Raw genomic sequence first — 12,654 nt, forward strand, 5'->3', positions numbered from 1 at the left:
AGTCATGATGGAGATTTTGTCTTCCCAGAGTTTTTTTTCTTTTTTGGTTTTGTTTTTGTTGTTGTTGTTGTTTTGTTTTTTTGTTTGTTTTGAGACGGAGTCTAGCTCTGTTGCCCAGGCTGAAGTGCAGTGGTGTGATCTCGGCTCACTACAAGCTCCACCTCCTGGATTCACACCATTCTCCTGCCTCAGCCTCCATCTCCCGAGTAGCTGGAGCTGCAGGCGCCCGCCACCATGCCTGGCCAATTTTTTGTATTTTTAGTAAAGACAGGGTTTCACCATGTTAGCCAGGATGGTCTCAATCTCCTGACCTCGTGATCCACCCACCTCGGCCTCCCAAAGTGCTGGGACTACAGGCTTGAGCCATGGCGCCCAGCCCCTGGAGTTTTTTTTTCTATCAGTCTTTGCTTTCTCAGGAAGACCATGTGGTCCTACTATTATAAGGGCCAGTTCTTGACATTTAAATACTTACTGTAGGTTTAAAGTATGCTGTCAAATCTACTATAAAGCAACAGTAGTATATAGGGGGTGTTATCTTCCCTAAAGAATGGAATTTTTCATTTACTAAGTCAGCCATAGCCTTGCCAGACACCTAGAGAATGAAGCATTTCTTGTGGTGGCTAGGTTAAGGTCCCTTGTGGAAGGATCCAGATGGAGTCAACTATGTGAAGTTAGATACGGCCTAGGTGCCTAAAAAGTGGGACCAAGACCAAGAGAAAGAAGGAAGTAGGATGACAGTTTGGGATGGGAACTAAGATAACCAGTAGGATGGCTGTGTAGCCCAGTCTATATTTGAATAGTCTATTTTCCCATACTAAAATCCTGAGAAATTCTGTGTGGTCCTGTTAAAAGGGAACTGTGTCTCTTACAAATGCTTATTATCCCAAATAAATCAATAGAACTTTAAATAATATAAAAAGTGAAGTGTGAATTCTCAGCCAGTGTGGATGGAGAGAGTTATTTTGGGACTGAGAAGTCATTCCTTCCTAAATTCTGCTCCTGGGAACAGTTGCCTTAAGCAGTTCCTGATTTTTGCATCTTCAACACTTCTTTTAAATTAATCATCATCTAATTTTTAAACATATCTGTACTTTCCCATCTCTCAAGTTTCTTAGACTCTACTGAGGTCAGGGTTGAGATACATAGGGCTTCTGTGATTCAAGAGCACTGGGGAAGACCAGTGCAATATTGGGACAGAGGTATCTTACAGTCTGCCCCATTTTAACTCACTGTAACACCAGATACATTTATATAATGTAAGGCTTTCTCCTTCAGAGCAACAGGATATTCTGTGAGGTCTTTGGCAGTGATAATTAGAAACTGCAGGTAAACAATGTTGCTGCCAGTTCTGCATCTGAAAGTAGAACTCCAGTCATTGGAGTACTGGAGAGGCGTTGACAGTTAAAACCTACTTAGATGGGCGTGGGGGAAGAAGTACCCCAAAGTTGAGGGAGCTCAAACCAATCCTAAGCTAACATACTCACCCCCAACACATGCCCCATCTTTTAAAAAAAAAAAAAAAAAAAACTATTTTCAGCCACAGTCTCTAGTCGCTTTGGATTTAACTTCAAATAGCTTTTTTTCAACCATGCCTCTAACTTGGCACAGCTCTGAGAAAAATCCCATAACCAAGCCATCTGGGTTGGATAAAACAGGGAGCTTTTCTGTTTGATTTCTCACATTTTGTTCCTCTTTGTTTTTAATGGGGGGGTGGAGGGAGGTAATCATTATGAAGTAACCAAATTATTGGATAAGTTAGTGAATCAGGAATAGATTTTTTTCAACTCATACTGTCTCTGAAGAAATCTGTATCAGAGGATCTCTCTGTTTTCTCTGAAATGTGGTGTAGAATAAATGTTTGGGGTGAATTGACTTGAGTGGGTAACAAGTAATGGTCAGAAAATAAAGTTCTCATTGGGTGGTCTGAAATTCTGCAGTGTTTATTTCTTTTTAGACTCAGCAGAGATTTTTTTTTTTTTTTTTTTTTTTTTTCCAGTGAAGCATATTTTAACATGTTATGCTCTGGATTTACTTAGTATGGTTTTAAGTGAATCATTAGGCATGTGTGATTTTTTTCATTTTTTCTTAAAGACCAGCATGAGTAGCTTTACGATTCAAAGACTCTGTAATTAAGAGAGTTTGAAGAGTTGTTTAATCTCTGTTAACTTTGAAAAAATAGACTGTTTTGTATGTGATAAACTGCTGCTTGCAGTTCAGAGTTACTTGCTGGGATCGTGTATCAATTCAGACCTTAAATGTAAGAAGTGGAAGCCATCCTCTGTGCTTGCTTTCCAGGCACAGGGTGCTAGGTACTGAGAATATGTAGATGAACAAGGCACTTTTGATCCCAGTTTGTTGTTACAGTCAAATGGCAGGGGTGGTTGTTACATAAACCAACCATATGGATATGTTACAAAGGAAAAGTACAGTACACAGAGATTATATATGATCTTTGGAGGGAGTCGGGGTAATTAGGAAACGCTTTCTTTTGGAAGTAAAGAAATTTATTCATGGCCGGGCGCGGTGGCTCAAGCCTGTAATCCCAGCACTTTGGGAGGCCGAGACGGGCGGATCACGAGGTCAGGAGATCGAGACCATCCTGGCTAACACGGTGAAACCCCGTCTCTACTAAAAAATACAAAAAACTAGCCGGGCGAGGTGGCGGGCGCCTGTAGTCCCAGCTACTCGGGAGGCTGAGGCAGGAGAATGGCGTGAACCCGGGAGGCGGAGCTTGCAGTGAGCTGAGATCCGGCCACAGCACTCCAACCTGGGTGACAGAGCGAGACTCCGTCTCAAAAAAAAAAAAAAAAAAAAAAGAAATTTATTCATACAAGGCAGTGAATAATATGTAATGTAATATGTAATAAAATGGTAGTATTTATATGTTGAATCAGACATTGTGCTGGTAATCACCTATTCTTATCCTTCTATGTTATACTAATCCCCCCATGAAAGCTTTGTGGGTATAGGAAAACCTTGACATCAAGGTTTATGACTATCTCATGTCAAAGGCTTTGTTTGTAGTAGGCCCTAAGTAATGTTTATCAAATTAATATATCACATTAATTTTTTCTTTTTATCATACCAGTGTAAATTATTACAATTATAACATTTAGCATTATCATTGCTATCATAATATCTCAGTGGTCATAGCATAACAAGTTATATAAAGGTATCATTTAAGAAAAATACTTTGAAGTTAATATGGCATTACCGCTATTATCTATGGCTCCTATAAATCTACAGCAGTGTACCTCCAACCATACCATATTTCCCTGTATGCTTGGGGCCTGGGTATTGCTCTCAGTTTCTGTGATGGAAATCATGAGGATCATTTTACAATTGCAGCTTACTTTTTGCTTTATTTGTTCATCCTGGAATCTAAATCAATTTCATAAAAGTTTTGTGTAAGAATGTAAATCATAGAATCTTCTTTTGTTGAAAATGTTAAGAGATCATGAAATGAAGCTAGCTCTTCATTTGGCATTGGAGTAGGTAAATGCATACCTATTAAATGAAGCATGGTTTTCTTGATAGTAAATTTAGCCTAGGAGTATGTTCATTTTACAGGATTCACTCCAGCTTTAAATATCCTCTAATTCCTTTGAGAGGGTGAAGCTGAGAACTCTATCACATGACCGTCTGGATTTCTGAAATGCTAAGTCTTTATAAAAGCCTTATGGATTTGAGTAATAATAAAGCAAGTGCTAGCTTGTTAAGTAGGATAATCTGATCCATGCACTATATAAATCAGAATGTAATTTAAGTACCATGACTTTATGTCGCAGATGACTCCATATTCTTCAAAAGAACTTGCCTAATTATAAGAGTATATTTCCTTGGAAAATTGATTTCTTTTGATATTTAAATGATTTTAAGATTCCATTTGAGGATTATCTTATTTATATGTATTTATTTTCAATGAAAATATTCATCACATTTCTTTAGTCACAAAAAATATAGTAGGTAAAGTGCCCCAGAAGTGAAGATGATTGCCATTTCATTGTGACCACTTTCTAGAGAAGTTTATTACCAAATAATTAGAAAAAATGGGAATTATAATCTCACTTGTTAAGTTAACCCAGTTCATTCGTTCTTTTTTTTTTTTTTTAATTAATTTTTTATGGTGGGGTTAGAGATGGGGTCTCGCTGTGTTGCCCAGGCTTGTCTGGAACTCCTGGGCTCAAGCAGTCCTCCCACCTAAACTTCCCAAAGTGCTGGGATTAAAGGCATGAGCCACGGTGCTCGGCTTATCCATTCTTTTAATAAGTATTTTTGAGCATCTGTTTTGTGCCAGGTACTGTATGAGGCATTAGATACACTCTTGGCAAAGGAAACAAAGTAAGCAAAATAAAACATCAAACATCTTTGTTTATAGAGTTTTCCTACTGAAGTTTATGCATGTTATTTTTTGCATTTTATTTATTGGCCTCCCACTCAGAATATATTTACTTGAAATATTGTGCCTATTTCTAACAAGTTCATTTATCTGATTTCTTGGCCTATTGAAAGCAGAAGAGGATTGCTGCTGAAGCCATGTAGACTGAATTCAGATGATAGCTAACAAATTCACACAGACTCACTTGCCAAGGGATCACAATAATAATTTAAAATAGTATTCCTCTGGCTCTGCCTCAGTCTGCTGCATGAGAACATCAATCCTTCCTACCCTTCATTTCCTTCCAAAATACTTCCCCGAGGATATCTCAACCACAGTTGCTTAAAATGTGATCCCCTTCTCCATTTCTCAATCGTTGTAGTACTGTCACGACCAGTCCGGGCATTAGCCCTGCCACAGATGGCAGCTAATGGTACTATGACCGGTGCCTACCTAATTCTGGAACCACTGCTGCTGTGGCCTTGCTCTCTCATTACAGAGATTAGTGCAACCTCTTATACTGGGGTGGGCTAGGCCGCTATGATCGTAGTATGTAACAATAATGCAATGACTGAAGAACTATAGAAATCCCTTTCTTTTTCACATAAAAGTCCTGGTTAGGTGCTCATTTCATCAAGAAGTTCTCCCCATGCAACTATTAATATTTGAAAACTCAGATTCTACCCATCTTCAACACATAGCTTCCAAGGGCGCTCAGCTCCCTGCCATCCCACCAGCAAGAAGGGAGGAAGAGCAAGTGGAAGAGACACCGCCACTTCTCAAAAGCCTCACCTTATATTCTTTTGGTGAGACCTCAACAGATTCCTCATCTACCTGCAAAGAGGGGCTGAGAAACCTAGGCCCTGGCTCAGCCATTTTCTAGTCATGCTCTGTCATTCTGCCTTTTATGGACAGCAGTACATCACATCCATACTTCTCTTGTTTCATTGTCCTAGACTTTTCATTCTTGTTTCATTGTCCTAGACCTTCCATTATAGCCCTTGCACCGGCACCCAGAACTGGTGAAGGCACCATTGGTCATAGTCTGTCCCAGCTCTTCCCTAGACAGCTCCCTTTCCCATCCTTAGAAACATCTTTTCTAAACATTTACTGCTGTTCTGAAATCCACTCACCTTTCCACTCATGCCCAGCCTTAACAGCTAACATGCCCAGCCTTAACAGCTAACATGCCCCCGATTGCAGAGTGAAGGTAGAGGGCCTAACCCGTGAACCCTTCAACTCTTTTCTGGACACAGCCACTGTCTTCTTCCTTTCTGCTCAAACCCTTCCCATGGTTCCCTATCATTGCTTACTACAGCCTGGAAAGCCCTGTGTATCTATCTGGCTCCAGCATTCTCTCTGGCCTCACCTGCTACTGCACCTCCTGTTCTGTTCTGCTCCAGCCACACCTGCTCTTTTATTGGCCCTTGTATGTGCTGATATGTTCCTGCCTCGAGCCCTTTTGCATGCTGTTTCCTTGTCTAAAATCCATTTCCCCCAGTTATCCATGTGAAGAGCTTGCTCACTTGCTTCAGATCTGTGTTTGAGTATTTCCTATCAGAGAGGCCTTTCCTGACTACCCTGTTTAAAATATCAAAATCCTAACCCCCCTTCCCCTTCACTCTCTTCTTCCTTTCTATCTGTTCCAGAGGAAGATATATTACTGCTTCTTTCTTGAGCACCCCTGAGCAAGCAACTGCTTCTTTCTTGAGCCCACTCTTTTTCCCTCTGTGTTCCTAATCTTATTCTTGTCTATCTCATCCAGGATCTTGTTCCATTAAATATTCCTGCTTTCTCATAATTTGAATCTCATTATCTCTCCAGTATAATGTTAAATCCTTGAGAATATAAACATGCTTTCGTGTTGCCTCATGCTATTTTTTATTCTTTCTCCTTAAAAAAAAAAAAAAAAACAGATCTCTTAAAAGATTAATTTATATGTACTCATCATGTTTTTACCTCCTATCTACTTTCTAGCCTTTTGCAGTTCTTACGAAAAGGAGAACATTAAGCTAAACAGGGTAGTCAGAAAAGGCCTCTCTGATAGGAAATACTCAAACACAGACCTAAAGCAAGTGAGCAAGCTCTTCACATGGATAAATGGGGGAAATGCATTTTAGACAAGGAAACAGCATGCAAAAGGACTCGAGGCAGGAGCATATCAGCACATACAAGGGCCAATAAAAGAGCAGGTGTGGCTGGAGCAGAACAGAACAGGAGGTATAGTAGCAGGTGAAGCTAGAGAGATCGCTGGAGCCAGATAGATACACAGGGCTTTCCAGGCTGTAGTAAGCAATGATAGGGAACCATGGGAGGGGTTTGAGCAGAGGAATGACATGATTTGGCTTCTGTTTTAAGTAGGCACCCTGACTGCTATATGCAGGATAGAGTCAAAAAAAATGGAGTGACCAGTTAGGATGCTACTGAAATAATCTAGACAGGACGTAATGGTCATCTGGGCTGAGGAGGTAGTGAAAAATGACTTCTATTCTGGGTGTTTCAAAGGGCTAACAAGTTTAGTAGTGCTGGAGCCTTCTATTTGCCCCTCCAGTGGAGCTTCCCCTCTACTCTCCACAAGTCTCTGCCCTGCTGCTTATGGCCCAGGAGACTGATCTATACAGGCTGGACCATCTCTGGCCTCCTTTGGGTTTGGCCCATGAGAGGACCCTGCACAAGATCAGAAGACAGGAAAAGCATGAGGTCACAATATATGTTCTCCCAGCTCCCTCCCTGCCACCACCAGTTAGCTGTGACTGTAGCTTTCAGCTGCTTACCATCTCTGAGTTCCAGGAAGCCTTTTCCTCCCCTCCCTCCTTCTTACCTAGGTATAAATACTGGTTCCTGCAGTTGCTTGCTCAGGGTTGCACCACTATCCTTGATTGGTGTTCTTGAACCTTGCACACAGATTTATAAATAATCCCTTTAGTAAGCTTTCCTCCAAATATTGAGATTTTGACCCATACTGGGAGCTAGGATGTCTAATGTACTACAAACAGCAGAACATCTTTTTTTTTTTTTTTTTGGAAACAGAGTCTTGCTCTGTTGCCCAGGTTAGAGTATAGTGTCATGATCTCACCTCACTGCAAACTTCACCTCCTGGGTTCAAACAATTGTCCTGCCTCAGCCTCCCAAGTAGCTGGGATTACAGGCATGTGCTACCATGTCCAGCTAATTTTTGTATTTTTAGTGGAGAGGGAGTTTCACAATGTTGGCCAGGCTGGTCTCAAACCCCTGACTTCAAGTGATCCGCCCACCTCAGCCTCCCAAAGCACCAGGATTACAGGCGCGAGCCACCGCACCTGGCCCAGAACATCTTTTTAAATTAGGGACAGGATCTCATTATATTGCCCAGGCTGGCCTTGAATTCCTGGGCCAAAGCAATTCCCCCGCCTCAGCTTCCCATGTAGCTTGAACTATAGGTGCACACACACAGCATTTTAAAAATCACAGTTATTTACTTTTCTGCCCAGTAAAATGTTGAATCCTTGAGGATGGAACTATCATGTTTATGTTTCTTTTTTTTTTTTTTTTTTTTTTTTTTGAGACGGAGTCTTGCTCTGCCACCCAGGCTGGAGTGCAGTGGCCGGATCTCAGCTCACTGCAAGCTCCGCCTCCCGGGTTTTGTACGCCATTCTCCTGCCTCAGCCTCCCGAGTAGCTGGGACTACAGGCACCCGCCTCGTCGCCCGGCTACTTTTTTTTTGTATTTTTAAAGTAGAGACAGGGTTTCACCATATTAGCCAGGATGGTCTCGATCTCCTGACCTCGTGATCCGCCCGTCTCGGCCTCCCAAACTGCTGGGATTACAGGCTTGAGCCACCGCGCCCGGCCATGTTTATGTTTCTATTCCCATGCCATGAGGCAGGTAGGATTTGCTTACAGTTGAATCAATGAGTGTTATTTTTAATGTTGCCACCTGAGTCCTCAAGAATTGACTAAATTATGTTTTACATGAAAGATTAATGAAAAGGAGGATATATGTGTATGTGTCCCCATCTTAGTGCTTATAGGTGTAAACTTCACCTTGTTGGATAATTGAGTTCTCTGAAATCAAGGAAATTTTTTTTCTTTCCTTGAGTTTTGTATAGTTATCGACTAGGCTACACAGAAAGGAGTTGCAGAGTATTCAGACAATTCCTGTTATGTGAGCCTCTTATAATACAAGCACCCTTTCTGAAAATGAACTGTCATCTGGGTCGAAATTGAGCACCACTGGGAATGGGGGATTTGTAGACTGACAAGGGCCAAAGGAACTTTTAAGGAAATATTGGATACAGCTTTCTCATTATTCATTGTTCTTGTGAAGATATCTAAACAACAGTTTATTGATTTTACCAATTATTTCTGAATGGGAAAGAAATAAGGTTTGTTCTCACTTCCCCGATAATATATTTCTATCAGGCCGGGCGCGGTGGCTCAAGCCTGTAATCCTGGCACTTTGGGAGGCCAAGACGGGCGGATCACGAGGGCAGGAGATCAAGACCATCCTGGCTAACACGGTGAAACCCCGTCTCTACTAAAAAATACAAAAAAACTAGCCGAGCGTGGTGGCGGACGCCTGTAGTCCCAGCTACTCGGGAGGCTGAGGCAGGAAAATGGTGTAAACCCGGGAGGCAGAGCTTGCAGTGAGCCGAGATCACACCACTGCACTCCAGCCTGGGCGACAGAGCAAGACTCCGTCTCAAAAAAATATATATATATATGTATATATATATATATATATTTCTATCAATAAAGTTAGTAACCTTTTTTCCCAGTAGCTTAAAAGGTGGATTGTGATTTATTAAAGTCACCTGTTAAATTACTGACTTTTATTTACATATTTTAATAGTAATTCTTTCTATTATATTTGGTTACATACGTTCAGAAGATAATTTGTGTATTGGTTTCCTTTCAATTTTTTGGTATTAATACTGCATTTTGTTAACAGTTTTTTGTTGATCTAAAGAATATTTCCTTTATCTTCACATACGTTTAGGTTTTTTTGGGTTTTTTTTTTTTGACCTTGACTTCTTTCTGCTATTTCTTTTGAGCAAAGCCTTAAACAGCAGGCCAAATGGCCTTGAGGTGTAGTTTTAATAAAAGCATCACTGAGTAATCATTTGGTATAAACTCCCAACCAAATACATTAATGGAAAAAAAAGAAAGCAATATATTTTCAAGGTTAACTTTCTTTATGGTTGCTTCCATGAATAACACATGGTCATTGAATTTATTTAATTTTTGCCTGTATTCAACTATATTTAAGGTTCATATTTCTGATGAGAACAAAAAACTCATAGGTTCAAGAGACCAAATTGTCAAAGAATTTATAAACCATGGAGTTTGCATATGTAGAACTGTAGTCAATTCAGCAGGAACATGCCTAGAAGTACCCTATTGATCAGAGAGTTTGCTGTTGGGTGTTTCACTAAAAAAATTGAAGGCTTTTCTCCCTCTTTTATTTTTGGCATTATTAAATATTCTCACAACCTAAACAGATATAATTTTTGCTTTCTTAGAAAAAAACTTATATTTTAAAGCACGTATTTACTTTGTGAGTTTTAAAATTAATTTGATGACTTCATCTGAAAATTGAATAAGCACTTAACTGAAGCACAGCTACTTTTGAAACCTTCGGAATGTGCAGCAGCTCTAATTCATTCCACAACTCGTCATTCAGGGAATATCAGCAAACGGCTAGTATCTGTACAGTCCTTTTGCCTCTACTCGACCCTATTAACAAATAAATTAAAACGATTTGTGGAGCATTACTTATAGTTGTTATCCCTTTGGAAGATCACAACCATCAAGACAGTTGTAAAATAATGAAAATATGAAATAATGAAAAATAACAAGCAGCTACTTAAATGCTTTTATTTTTCTGAGAATGTATTAAATTTTTAGTGAAGAGAGCTATAGTTCACACTTAAGCCTCCACTTTCCTGGGAAAGGAGGTGATAATATTTACACTGAGGTCTCTGTGCTGAGTACTGGAGAGGGAGAGAGCCAGGAAATCCTAGAGAACTGGAGAGACTGGTCTGGTGGCAGCCGCTTGTTTAAAAAGCTGCATCCTTTGGGCTTCAAGGTGGACTGTGCCTCCTTCAACCACTTCCTAGTGCAGTGATCTTGAGCAACTTATTGATTTTGGCCCTCTGTAAAATGAGAGGAGTTCACCATATTACTTATTTTCAAACCTTTCTCGTAGAGCGCAAGGGTTTCTTGGAGTCTCCCCAAGAGTCCTAGCGTAGGTTGAATGGGAGACTGAGCCAGAACAGTTTCTCTTGTAATGTATTTACAGGTTTTTTTTGTTTTTTTTTTCAGTAAAGGGTTGTTTAGCTTAAAAAAGCATGATGACTCCCCACATCCCTGCTAGCTTAACAAAAGCACATTGTTCAGTTTGTAGTCATTTTTTCCTTCATTTCTTTTTGGGAGGGAGGCCTATCGTCATGACTGACTCTAAAAGATAACCTTATGGGCTGGGTGCGGTGGCTCACGCCTGTAATCCCAACACTTTGAGAGGCTGAGGCGGGCAGATTGCCTGAGGTCAGGAGTTCAAGACCACTCTGGCCAACATGGTGAAACCCCATCTCTACTAAAAATACAAAAAAATTAGCCAGGCGTGGTGGCGCACGCCTGTAGTCCCAACTACTCAGGAGGCTGAGGCAGGAGAATTGCTTGAACCAGGAAGATGGAGGATGCAGTAAACCGAGATTGTGCCACTGCACTCCACCCTGGGTGACAGAGTGAGACTCTGTCTCAGAAAAAAAAAAAAAAAAAAAAAAAAAAAAAAAGATAACCTTATGAATACAGCTGAGAAATGAAAGTACTAAATTAGTGTTTGGATTTGGAAAGACTGAGGGAATGAACCCATACAAGAGCATCATTTCCTCTTTTAGAAATGGGTAGGGAGGGACTGGGCACGGTGGCTCACGCCTGTAATCCCAGCACTTTGGGAGGCCGAGGTGGGCGGATCACGAGGTCAGGAGATCGAGACTATCCTGGCTAACACAGTGAAACCCCATCTCTACCAAAAATACAAAAAAAAATCAGCCGAGCGTGGTGGCAGGTGCCTGTAGTCCCAGCTACTCGGGAGGCTGAGGCAGGAGAATGGCGTGAACCTGGGAGTCGGAGCTTGCAGTGAGCCGAGATGGCGCCACTGCACTGCAGCCTGGGCGACAGAGCGACACTCCGTCTCAAAAAAAAAAAAAAAATGGGTAGGGAGAGGGGAGGAAAGAAAAGATAACACACCAGAGACCCGCATAGGATTTTAGCCCTGGAAGAAAATCCCCCTACTTGGACAAAAGCTTGGGATTGGGAGCAGTGAGAGATTGAAAAAAACTCATGAAAAGTGGAAAACTAAAGAGAACATTAGTCTTAACTTTTTTAACATTTAAGATAATAATTTTATAAATCAATTTTCTCATATTTCAAATATAGATAGTGTACCCTATTATTTGCTTTGGGAAATTTTTTAAGCTTTCAGGATTCTCTATGAATTAGAACAAATTGGTAGCATTCATATTTCACAATACAATTGTTTCAGAAGTTATTCATGGCTATTTTCTGTTGGTTTGTTCATGTAAATAGACAATTGAAAAAGCTACTTGAGTTATCGTTTTATATTGCCTACAAAATAACCAAACAAGCATCTGTAGTAAAACTAATAGGTCAATTTCCCAGTTATATATAAGGACCTAGATTTTTTTGTCACTCATGAGGTGAGAACAAGGAAAGTGGTAGTCATCCTTGGACCCCACATTGGGCAGTTTCTTACATCCTCTCTCTCTGCCTAGTATAATGGGTTAACCAATTCCAGAGTCAGGCAGCCTGGACCCAAATCCTAGCCAAATGACTTCTCTTTTACCTCTCTGTGCCACTGTTTTCTTACCTATGATGAAAGTAATTACATTTCCTACTTTGTAAAGGTTGTTACAGGGATTAAATGAATTAATTTATGTTATATGTTTATCAACGTAATTCCTCGCCCCCTGGTTGGCATGGCATTGTGTATTTGCTATTATTATTGCACAGAAAAGCAGAGATTTTAATCGCAAGTGAAACTCCAGTGCACTTAAGAGACAAGAAACTCTATATACTGAGGTTGATGAAAAAGTATAAATTTGGGAGAATCAACTCAGAAAACATTAATCTTGCATGCTTCTATGAGAAGGATTGGTCCCAAGAGAAGGCAGAGTGCCAGGGACCATTCAGCATGCCCTGATTCGGACCAGGGATTAAAACATCCTGAACTACCATTGTGGAATTAGAGTGGAAGAAGGAGAAAGATGTGTGGGA

General features: G+C 40.5%; 1 protein-coding gene across 2 annotated transcripts in view; it reads left to right on the top strand.

The window, feature by feature from the left end:
• The window catches only part of REEP3 (receptor accessory protein 3), a 108,429-nt gene that overhangs the window by 64,732 nt on the left and 31,043 nt on the right, over positions 1-12,654 (top strand). The window lies entirely within an intron of this gene.

The sequence above is a fragment of the Rhinopithecus roxellana genome, chromosome 11, assembly GCF_007565055.1.
Source record: "Rhinopithecus roxellana isolate Shanxi Qingling chromosome 11, ASM756505v1, whole genome shotgun sequence".
NCBI classification, from domain to species: domain Eukaryota; kingdom Metazoa; phylum Chordata; class Mammalia; order Primates; family Cercopithecidae; genus Rhinopithecus; species Rhinopithecus roxellana.